The sequence below is a fragment of the Hyperolius riggenbachi genome, chromosome 1 (assembly GCF_040937935.1).
Source record: "Hyperolius riggenbachi isolate aHypRig1 chromosome 1, aHypRig1.pri, whole genome shotgun sequence".
NCBI lineage: Eukaryota > Metazoa > Chordata > Amphibia > Anura > Hyperoliidae > Hyperolius > Hyperolius riggenbachi.
The window spans coordinates 163243732-163255335 of record NC_090646.1 but is presented as its reverse complement, the minus strand read 5'-3'; the positions used below and the strand labels follow the sequence as shown (position 1 = coordinate 163255335).

Sequence of the window (11604 nt, the reverse complement as noted above, 5' to 3'; positions counted from 1 at the left end):
ACAAGTGTAAACATAGGATCATGTCACCAAGATGTCTGAAATTTTCATAACAATCAAATTAGAAAAATGTGTATAGGCTTGGAATACAGAATTCCTACAATCTTGGGAGGCCGTGTAGAGTTACCGGCCTACAGGTAAGTGATACAGAACATTGGCAAAAATTATCAACAAGTTAAACCTCAATTTCCCAACCCACCCTCCCTAAAGTACTCTCTCCACTGGGTCCATTTTAGGTGGTAGTGGTTAAAACAAGGATTAGATACTCTATTAGGGCTATTAAGAATGTGCAGCAGGTAACTGAAAAGGACCCAAAGTTCCGAGTAGGTCTTCATTACAATGCCAGGAGGAATATTTCAACGGCTCGACAAAATGACGGATCTCTTCTTGAGTGAACATCAGCACTATAAAGGATTTCCATTTATTAAAGAAGCGTTTGGCTCTTTTTTTCCTTATGAAGGAGCGTATCCTACCTGTCCTTGGAATATAGTTCTAACATTTCGTCTTTTACATCCTGAATAGATGGTCTGGTGACATATAATCCACCTGTTCAATATAGCCTTTTTCGCAGCCGTCAATGTTACATGTAAGAGGGAGTTTTATCAGAGTTTGATGGTAAGGTGGGTCTACTATGAAAGAGTATAGGCTATTTCTCAGAGTGTTCACATTTTAGCCTATTGAGGAAGTGAGAGACTTGATCCAAAAAATGCGAAATGATGGGGCATTGCCACTAGGTTGCTAGGTTGTTTACATTAAGGGCATTCCGGCGAATAACCTTGGGGGGATTAGAGTATTTTATATTAAATGCATATTTTGCATGTAAGAGGAAGAGGTGGGAGTCTCTCCAGTTTTCGCAGATGATAACTTTTCGAAATGTCGAGATGCCTTCTATAATTTTTTTCCACAGAGGGGATTGAAAGATATTTGTTCCATCCCTTAAAATTTGTTATAGGCTAGTTTTTCTGCGTTGATGTTGCGCAAACCGTTATGTAAAGTAGAAAGGGATAGTCTCCCGGTTCCCGGTTTTAGGAACATGTCAAATGGAGTGATTTCCATTAGACATGTAATGTTAGATAAATGAGCCTTTACATAAGATTTAATTTGACAGTAAGCTAGAAAATCAGTTCTAGGAATAAAGTGTGTCGTTCTGATAGGGTCCACCAGCGTTAACTTTTAAAATTAAAGAGCTGACCGAGTTTGACACCCCTGTCTTCCCAACCAAGAAAAATGCTATGTTGCATACCTGGAGAGAAGTCAGGGACCCCCCAAAGCGGCATATACTTGGTAATTTTCCAAGGCAATCTAAATAATTTTCTGCATTCCTTCCACGTAGCAATAGTATCTTTTATTATGACATTGAGTTGACCAGTTAGAATGCAAGAGTCCCACAGGGGTCCAGGGTGCAGCAAGAGCTGCTTCGAGGTTGTAATTAGAGAAACCTGAGGTTTGGGAAACCCAATCACGAATATGGCGTAACATGCATGCTAAATTATAAAGTCTAAAATTAGGAAGGGCCAGTCCACCCAGGCTCAGTGTTCTCCCCAGAAATTTTTCCCAGCCGGGTGGCATGAAAAAGTAGCCGGGTGGCGAAGGGGGGGGGAATGCAGGGCCAGTGCAACTCTGCTTACAAAATAAAAGGAGGATGAGGAGGCAAGCCGATGTACCTGCTAAGTACACACAATGCAATTTTCTGACAGATTTACTGTCAGATCGACAATTTCCAACATGTCCGATCTGATTTCCGATTTTCTGTTCACTTCTATAGGAAATTGTGCAGAAATCAGATCAGACATGTTGGGAATAATCGATCTGACAGTAAATCTGTCAGATAAGTGCATTGTGTGTACCTAGCATTAGCATTGTTTCAGATTAAGGAGCCCAGGTCCCTTTTTAAGCCGACCTGAACTTAGAACTTCCTCTATGCTCTAAAAGATGTGCAACAGCATAATTTAGCAAGCAACCTTTAAATAAAAGCATTTTTGTAACAGCTGATGCAAATTCTAAAATAAATCTGCAGTTTCTAGTTCCTGCTTTCTTGGAAGCAGACGGGGTTTACATCCAGTGCTTTCAAATGAGCATATCTGCCCCATCTGAAATGGCAGTCATGTGACACAGGAAGAGATCCAATTACTCAGGCTTATTTCTCTAAATACAGGGTGCATTTCTCTGTTTTTCTTCTGTCCTGTGCAAGAGTTCAGGTCCACTAACTTCCCACAGAGTGAAGGGGGAGGGGGAGCACATCACTACAGACAGATACAAGCTGGGGCCTGGGGAAGATGCAGACACAGCAGGAGAGGAGTGCACAGGACGCTGCCTTACAGCCTGTCACTGAACATGCTCTGCATGGCTGCGTCTCCTCTGCCCCCAAACTGAAAGTGAAAAAAAACATGCAGAGCTCTGAAGGGGCATCACTTCTCCTGCTCCGTGTCTCCCCCCAGCTGGATTAGACCAGCAGCTGCTGTTTTCATTCTCTGGCATGTTTACCTGCAGTCTGGGGGAGGAAGGAGAGAATTGATTAGCAGCTCTGCGGCTGTCCTGGACTGCTGGACCCACGTGGCTCTCATCTCACTCCTGCAGGCTGCTGATAATGCCCAGGGATGTGTGTGCGTGCTTGGCTGCCTCTCTCTTCTCATTGACAAGAGAGAGAGGCCGCCATTACATAGATCCTACTTCTCGTGGAGGGCAGACGCGGGAGGGCGAATGGAAGCAGGAGTCCCGCCCCTTACAACCCGCCCAGCCAATCCCTGTGTCGTCAGAAAGCCTGCCCAGCCAATCCCTGCCTCACCAGAAAGCTCGGGGTGACAGGCAGAGTAGCGCTCCTGCAGTGTACAGCCTCAGCTTTCGCTATTGAGCATGCGAGAGCTGGCGCTGATTGAAAGAAGGTAATGGAGCGCTCCTATGTGCAGTTTAAAAAGGTCCATTGCTGAAGCTAGGCAAGCACATGACAACAGGCGGGCGGGGTTTCAAATCAGCCGGGCGGCCCGCCCACCTAATTAGCCCTGGGGAGAACACTGAGGCTCTTGGGAAGATGGAGTTTACTTAATTTGATCCTGGGACGCTTTTTCCTCCAGAGGAAAATTGAAGTGGCTCTATTTAGAGTTTGTATGTCAGTGTTTCAAGAGGAAAGGGAGTACTTGTAAGGGGTAAAGTAGCCTACCAAAGGTAATCATTTTAAATAGAGCTGCTCTCCCAGATTAAGGGGTACATTTTCCCAGCTGCATAGGTGATTGGTTAGTTTATGAATAAGAGGGGTAATATTTAGAGAATACAATGATTGAGGGTCTTTACCAACTTGAACTCCCAGGTATGTAATGGGTCCTTTCGTAATTTGAACTCTTAGATCAATATCTGCAGGGGGTATAAATTTATTAGACAGAAACATGAGTTCGCTTTTTGTTTTATTGACCTTAAAGCCAGATTCCTTACCTACTTCTGCTATTAATTGTAAAATCTTGGGTACTTGAGTCATAGGATCATCTAGAAATAGTAGAATGTCGTCGGCAAAAAGAGCCTGGGTGGTTCTGACCCCCCCCCCCCCCCCCCCCCCCCCCCCCCCCCACACACACACACACACACACACACACACACACACACACACACACACACACACACACACACACACACACACACACACACACACACACTTTCATTCCATGGATCACCCTGTCCATCAGCCTAGCAAGAGGTTCAAGGGCTAGGTTGAAGAGAAGGGGGGACAAGGGACACCCTTGTCTAGTCCCTTTCTGGAGGGGGAAGGATGAGGACAAGAAACCGTGAGTGTATACACGTGCCTTAGGGGCCTGATACATTCATCTAAAAAGGTTGAGAAAGCTATCAGTGAAACCCATCTTAATCAGGACCATATCCAACCATTGCCAGTGCACTTCATCAAAGGCCTTGTATGCATCAAGTAAGAGGAGGGCACCCTGTCTATTAGTTATTGGGTAGGCTTTTATATGCTCTAAGATTAACATTAGCTTACGAATATTAGTGACAGCAGACCTGCCTCTCACAAAACCCACTTGATTAGGATGTATGAGCTTGGGCATAAATATGGCCAATCGATTGGCCATTAGTTTAGTTAGAATCTTGAGGTCTTGATTGATTAGCTAAATCCAGCTAAAGTTTGATCTTTGGTCTTTTTGTATATTACTTTAATGTAAGTATTTCCAGAGGATAGAAATTGTTCACCACGTAAAATCTTATTATATACATCAGATAAAATAGGGGGAAATCTGTTTGTAGAATTTTGAAGAACTCTGAAGATAGGCCATCTGGGCCTGAAGCTTTATTGTTTGCTAGGTTTTAAAAGTTTGAATTATCTCAGGGGTGGTGATTGGGGCGTTTAGGATGGCGAGGTCTTCCTCGTTTAGCTTCTTGAGAGGGGCGGATTCTAGCCATCTGGCACTATCAGTCTCGCTGAAAATGTGTGAGTTGGTATATAATTATAGTAAGAGAGAAAAATGTCATTTGTCTTTTGGGTGGCTCTTAATTTCCCCCGAATCATTCTGGAGGCCTGAGATTAGGGAGGGGTCATATCCTCCCTTGGCTAATATGGCTAATCTGCCTGCCTTATTACCAAATTTAAAGAACTGTAATTTTTTATGGTTGCGTGAGAAGCTCTCTTTGTTAAAGCCATTTGTCAGCTGCTATTTTAGCCTTAAGCCATTGTTCTCTAGAGGAAGGAGAGTTAGAATGTTGATATTCTAGCAGTGCCTGTCTTGCTTTGCGTAACTGGGCAGAGTATTCCTTAGCTATTCTTTTTTTCTTAGAGCTAACGTAGGCAATTATTCGTCCTCTGACGGCCTTAGCAGTATCCCAAAATAAATGGGGGTTATTTTTGTGAGATTTATTATCCTCACTATACTCAAGCCACCAGTTTTGGAGTAAGGAGTGGAATTCCTCATCACTATATAAATGTGAAGGGAACCTCCATATGTAGCCGGATCCTCTATGGGCTTATTCATGTAAGATAATCGAGATAGGGGAGTGATCTGAGATTACTGTTTCATGTATGGTGGCTTTAGTAAGTCTAGGGGTAAGATCGTAAGAGGTGAACAGATAATCTATCCTAGAGAAAGATCTATGTCAGGGGTCTCAAACTCGCGGCCCGCGGGCCATTTGCGGCCCTCGATACAATATTTTGTGGCCCTAGGGCCCCAGAGCTTGTAGGGGCCCCCAGTGGCTACAAGAGGAAAACAAAATTTTTCAAATCGGCCTTATAGTTTTTGAGAAAATCGATTTTTAAAGTTGCAAAGGAAAAAAATACACATTTAAAAACCCGCCGACTTTAATGGTTAATAGCAAATCCACCTTAAATGCTAGAAACCCTAAATTTGCAGGATATGTTAAGGAGATCATTAGGAATAAGAGGAAAAACAATTTTTCAAAAAAACCTTATAGTTTTTGAGAAAATCGATTTTAAAGTTTCGAAGGAAAATAGTATACTTTTAAATGCGGTAAATGTCACTTTTAGTAGCAAGCCTAACGGTAGTGTAATTTTACATGTATCAAAAGAAAGAGTAATACATTTCCTGACAGGGTTTCCAGGGGGTCCATACGCAGCGCTTTGGCCAGGGATCGCTATACAGCCGCAATATGGCTGTATGAAGATTCCTGGCATTTTTTCCTATTTTCCCAATTTTTTTTTTATGTTTAGAGTATGGGAATTTTTTTTTTTTAAATTATCTGGGGTCCCCCCTCCTGAAACTTTTTAACCCCTTGTCCCCCATGCAGGCTGGGGTAGCCAGAATGTGGAGCTCCAACCGATTGGGGCTTCACACCCTGACTATACCAGCTGCAAAAAAGGTCCCTTAATGCCGATTTTTGTTCCAGGGTATCTGTTGGGGGGGAGGGCAGGTTTATTTTGCTCTGGGGCCCCATTGTTGCTTAAACTGGCCCTGCCTGCCGGCAAAAGCAAAAGAGACTCGGAAGCGAACTATATTTGCCCATTTTACCTTATAGTTCGCTTCAGTGCTCCCAAGTAATCCGCCGCATCCCCGCCGCTAAACAAGGGCTGCAGACCCCCAAATCCCCGGCGCAAACATCCACGACTGCGCTGAGGGGCAGAGCTTCCAGCTGTAGCTCTGCCCCTCCTGACGTCAATCGCTGAATGGATCGCCGCCTCTCCCCCGCCCCTCTCTGTGAAGGAAGAGTGAGAGGGGCGGGCAGAGGCGGCGATCCGCCACGATTGACGTCAGGAGGAAATGCCGGCGGATTGCCCCCCGGGGCGATTTAGGGGCTCTGCAGCCCTCGTTTTGCGGCGGGGGACACGTGAACTCCCTTATGCGGCCCAGCCTCATCCTGACTTTGCCTCCTGCGGCCCCCAGGTAAATTGAGTTTGAGACCCCTGATCTATGTGGATGAGAATAAAATGTGAATTCTCTTTCGTAGGGGGAGAGATACCTCCAGGTGTCTTGTAGGGTTAGTAGGTCGCTAAATTGAGAAAGGTTGGTGTCTTGGGTTCTGAGAGAGGAGGGCCCGCGCCCTTCTAATTTTCTATACTCGAGGGGATGCATAACCTCATTAAAGTCACCTCCAACTATTAGATGATGCGATTCTGATAAGAGATGAGTGCCCAATTGCTTGAAAAAACTTCTCTTACTTTCTTGTAGTCCATAGACCTTATATATGGTGATCGTGTCACCAGGAAACCTAATATTGATACCCACACAACGACCTGCTGTATCTGCATATACCTGCTCAACTGTGCCTTTTAGGTGTTTACTAATTAGGATTATGGCTCCTGCTTTTTTATTGAGTGCGGGTGACCCTAAGCAGTGGGATACCCATTTTGTCTTCATGTATTGGATTTCTGAGGAGCCCAAGTGAGTCTCTTGCAAGAGAGCGATATCTGCATTTAAGGATTTCAGGTGTCTAAGTACCTGAGATCTTTTAATAGGGGATCGTAACCCCTTAACATTCCAAGATATAATTTTCATATTTCGATTAACTCAGGCACAGGTGAGCAGGGAAGTAGCAGTGAATATATCATTAGATGTGGAAGAACCACCAAAAGTTGTAATAGCTGCACATTATATACCCAGAGAGTAAAAACCCCAAGGAAAAAAAAGAAAAAAGGAGACAATCAAAAATAACGATGAACAAAAGTAGTTGAGTGGAGAGGAAGCTTATTAACTGTCATTATGTCTGTAGTTGGTAATATTTATACTTCCTACTTCCAGATAACTTGGTAAGATAACAAAGATAAGGCTTCAATAAGAGGTAGTTTGGTGAAATTGAAAAGAGTCTGTAGGACAAGTAACAAAAACCATTGGGAATGGACTTCTCTTCTTCCGTGTGGCAAACGCAGTAGAAGCTTCCTTGCATCCGAAGCCTAAAAGGCTAACCGCTGAAGCATGGCGGACTGGAGTAGTAGCGTAAGTATTGAAAGAGCAGTCAGACAGTCATTTCACTTCGGGGATCCCTGGGGATAGTGATTCGGGGAGGTAGATCGCCTGAAAGGGGATGAGAATCTGGTGGAAAGCTATCCATCTGCATCCCGGGGGTGTTTAAAAATCTGAAAAGTCTCTTCATCTTCAAAAAGAGGGTGGCTGGGTAAAGTAGAGAGAATTTAACTTTCTTCAGCGCCAGGAAGGAGCAGGCTTTGTTGAATGCCTGGCGTTTCTGTGTGACCTCAAACGAGTAATCGTTAGAGTTTAATGGTGGCTTCCTGGAAAAAGAGAGGCTGAGTAAGCGCCTTAAAAGCTCGAAGTATTTTGGCCTTGGCATTCTAATCTAGATACCTGGTCATAACAAACCGGGGGGTGCTTTATCTGGATTCTTATTTGGTGGGCCCACTCTGTGTGCCCGCTCCACTCGTAAGTCTCCTGTCAGGTTTAGGAGTTGTGGGTCTTTTCACAGAACGCAGGAATGTCGCTAGGGAAGCATGCTTCAGGGAGGCCTACGATCCGTAAATTGTTGCGCCTCGACCTGTTCTCCAAATCCTTGATACGGGCATGAAATACTGCGTTATCTTTTATAAGGGCGTCCATCTTAGATATATTAAAGTCGCAGTCATGCTCACACGGTCTTATTCTTCGTTCTGCTTCTCCTAGCCTGGCTCCCTGTGCCCTGAGCTCTTTTGTAACGCTCACTAGGGACTTTGAGACAGCAGCCTCCACGGTGGCTTGCAGATCTGGGGCTAGGAGTTTCATCATCTCCGTGGCCATTTTCTTATAGTTAATGGGGAGAGTGGAGCGCTTACCCTCCTCAAATGGGGCGTCAGAATCCTCCTCACAGTCCTGCTGTGAGTGAGTGATTTCTGAACAATTGCCTCTCTTCCTCGCGCTGGTGGCCATCTTGCTTTGTGTCAGCGGCTCCTGCGTGTCTCCCCGGGAGTTAGTCTGGCGGGTAACGTAGCGGTCCATACGATTGTCCCCGGGCTTCGGGGGCTGTGTGCAGCTCGGATGCAAAAGATCCGGGCATTTTGAGAGGTTAATGTATCCGCGGGCAGCCTGGCTTATCGGAGCTCCGCTAGTCTGCTTTCTCCATCACAGGCGCGGAACCGGAAGTCCTATATTTTTCCTTTTTAAACAATGCTAGTTGCCTGGCAGTCCTCCTGATCCTGTGTCTCTAATACTTTTAGCCATAGACCCTGAACAAACATGCAGCAGATCAGGTACTCTGACTCAGGTTTTACTGGATAAGCCATATACTTGTTCCACGGTTTTGACTCTACTTAAGCCAGAAGATCAACAGGGCTGCCAGGCAACTGGCATTGTTTACAAGGAAATAAATATGGCAGCCTCTATATACCTCTCATCTTGGGTTCCCTTGTTATTAATTGTTAATGAATGTTATTCATTTTCTTGAGAACAAGGACATGGCTTTAGATGTTTTGAGACTGTAAGGGTCTTGGAAGGCTATTTGTGCATACCGCTACAATCGGACATTTATTAACTTCTTCAGGATGCAGGTAGTTGAAATCTATGTCCTGTTTACTTCCTGTTATTTCTGCCAGGGCATAGATTTTAACTACTTTCTCCTCACTGAATTCATTGGCTCCTGATCATCGTGATCTTGGCACCATTTTTAAGCAAAAATAACTATGGTCCATTAAGAGCCGTGGGCTGAACTCAACTGTAACTTGAGAACGCTAACATCTTTGCTGCAGTGCGAACGTTGCTGAGAATCATAATTCTGTCCGTGAGTTAAAGGTAAGGAAAACATACGGTGCATCGCAGCTTGTTGCACATAAAGCTGTGTAGATACAGATCAGTCAAGTGTTGGTGCTGATCTTTTTCCATGCTGAATGTAACTACAGTGGGCACGAGTGGTAGAACTGAACAGTGGAAGATGTTTGCCTAATCTGGCCAATCACATTTTCTTTGGTCTATGACAGTGCTGTCCAACTGGCGGCCCGCGGGCCGCATCCGGCCCGCCAGGCCACCTGCTGCGGCCCGCTCGTCTCCCTGGGATGCAGGCATGGCTTGCGCTATGGGCGCCATGCCTGCTCCCTCTTACTGTGTCCCTGCTGGCCTCTCCGGTGTCGCCGCTGGCTCCTCCTATGTCCCCCTGCTGCCGCTGCCTCTCCTATGTCCCCCCGCTGCCGCTGCCTCACAGATCAGACCTCACAGATCGCGGCGACTGATGTAAACAGAGGGCGCATGGTACCCGCACGGAGTACGTCACATGCGGAAGTGAATCATTAGTCACTTCCGCATGTGACGTTCTGCCGCGCGGGTGTCATGCGCGCGCTCTGCTTGCTTCAGTCGCCGCGATCTGTGAGGTCTGATCCAGCGGGGAGACCGGAGAGGCCAGCGGGGAGACCGGAGAGGCCAGCGGGGACACAGGAGAGGCCAGCCCCAGAGGTAACGCGCTCGCTACTGGTGGGGGCACCTGTCACTAACTGGGGGGGCACCTGTCACTATCTAACTGGGGGGCACCTGTCACTATCTAGCTGGGGGGCACCTGTCACTATTTAAGTGGGGGGCACCTGTCACTATTTAAGTGGGGGGCACCTGTCACTATCTAAGTGGGGGGCACCTGTCACTAAAGGGGCATTCTGCTTATTTATGTGAAATGCTGTCTATTTATGTGCCTCATGACTGCTGAATTTGTCGTGTTGGGGGCCTCATGATTGCTGAATTTGTCTTGTTGGGGTCCACATGATTGTTGGGGGCATCACGATTTTTTGGGGGCCTCATGATTGCTAAATTTGTCTTGTTGGGGGCATCATGATTGCTGAATTTGTCTTGTTGGGGGCCTCATGATTTGTTGGGGGCCTCATGATTGCTGAATTTGTCTTGTTGGGGGTCACATGATTGCGAACTGTGAGACTATGGAAAAGCTGAATCGTCATCATGAGACAATAGCATTAAACCTACTTTTTTAGCTTTTTAAAACGAAAAATAAAACTGGGAGGTTCTAAAAAAACCCCCACATTTTTCAGGAGTAGGATGGATGAAATTGTTTATCTTCACAGTTTATTTTCAACTTGGATTTTCCATAATGTTCATGTATGAGTTAAAACGTTTGTATGTAGTTTAAATTGCTGTTGCCACTTTGCGATAAGTGACTTTTGGGTTGCAGTTTGGACACTCGGCCTCCAAAAGGTTCACCACCACTATCCTAATCTAATGTCCCACATTGCTAAGTTCATGTAAATTTGTCTCCACCCGTGGCCACACCCGCATTCTGGTCCATGGCCACACCCATTTTTCGGCGCGGTGGAACCCTCGTGTTTACACAACTTCACCATTATTTTAAATTGCATTTTGTGAAAAGTGCTGCCAATCTAATTATCCTTTAATTGCATTTTTTCCGGGGGGGGGGGGACCTGCGGCTCTAGCAAGAACCTTCGGCCCTCCACCATGGGGGCTGAAAAAAAAATGGCCCTCCATGCCCATGAAGTTGGACAGCACTGGTCTATGAAGTAGCCTAAAGGGCTCATTCATAGCAGGGAAATTCAGGAGATCATAATTGCTGTGTATAATATTGGCCAATGCATTGGAGCATATAACCAGTTTAGTTACCTAAATCATACATGTCAAACTCCGGCCCGAGGATCAAATCTGGCCCTTGGGGCCATCAGATTTGGCCCTCAGGTGGTTTCCCCACTTTGCATTATGTTTGGCTGACTTTAGACCACCAGAGAAGCTATATTGGAGGGTGAACCCTAAATCACTAGGGAAGCCATATTGGGAGGGGGACAGTACTAAATACCAGGGAACTGTATAGGAGAGGGAAGTGAGCCACTAGACACCAGGGAACTGTATAGGGGAGGGAGGACCACTAAGCATCATGGAACTGTATAGGGACAGAGGGGTGGCTATTAGACACCAGGGAACTTTATAAGGGAGAGAGGTGTCCACTAGGCATTGTGGTCGGCCTACGACTTGGTTCCAGAGCTCAATTTTGGCACAATTTGTATTTGAGTTCGACACCCCTGCCCTAAATGGAGGCAGCAGGACTCAGTGTGTAAAATGGATACCCCCATGCAATAAGATTGTACAGCAATGTAGTCCTTCATTGTGAACATTAAAAAGGCTGTCTGTGGCCATTGTAACATCCTTGTGGATGACACAGAATGTGCAGTGCACGTCATTGGACAGCGCTGTACTTGGCGAGTACTGCACATGGTGTCTGTGAGCCTGGCTGATCAGT

General features: G+C 45.8%; 1 protein-coding gene across 6 annotated transcripts in view; it reads left to right on the top strand.

Annotated features, from left to right (window-relative positions):
• CLCN3 (chloride voltage-gated channel 3) overlaps nucleotides 1-11604 on the top strand; it is a 151832-nt gene that overhangs the window by 114637 nt on the left and 25591 nt on the right. The window lies entirely within an intron of this gene.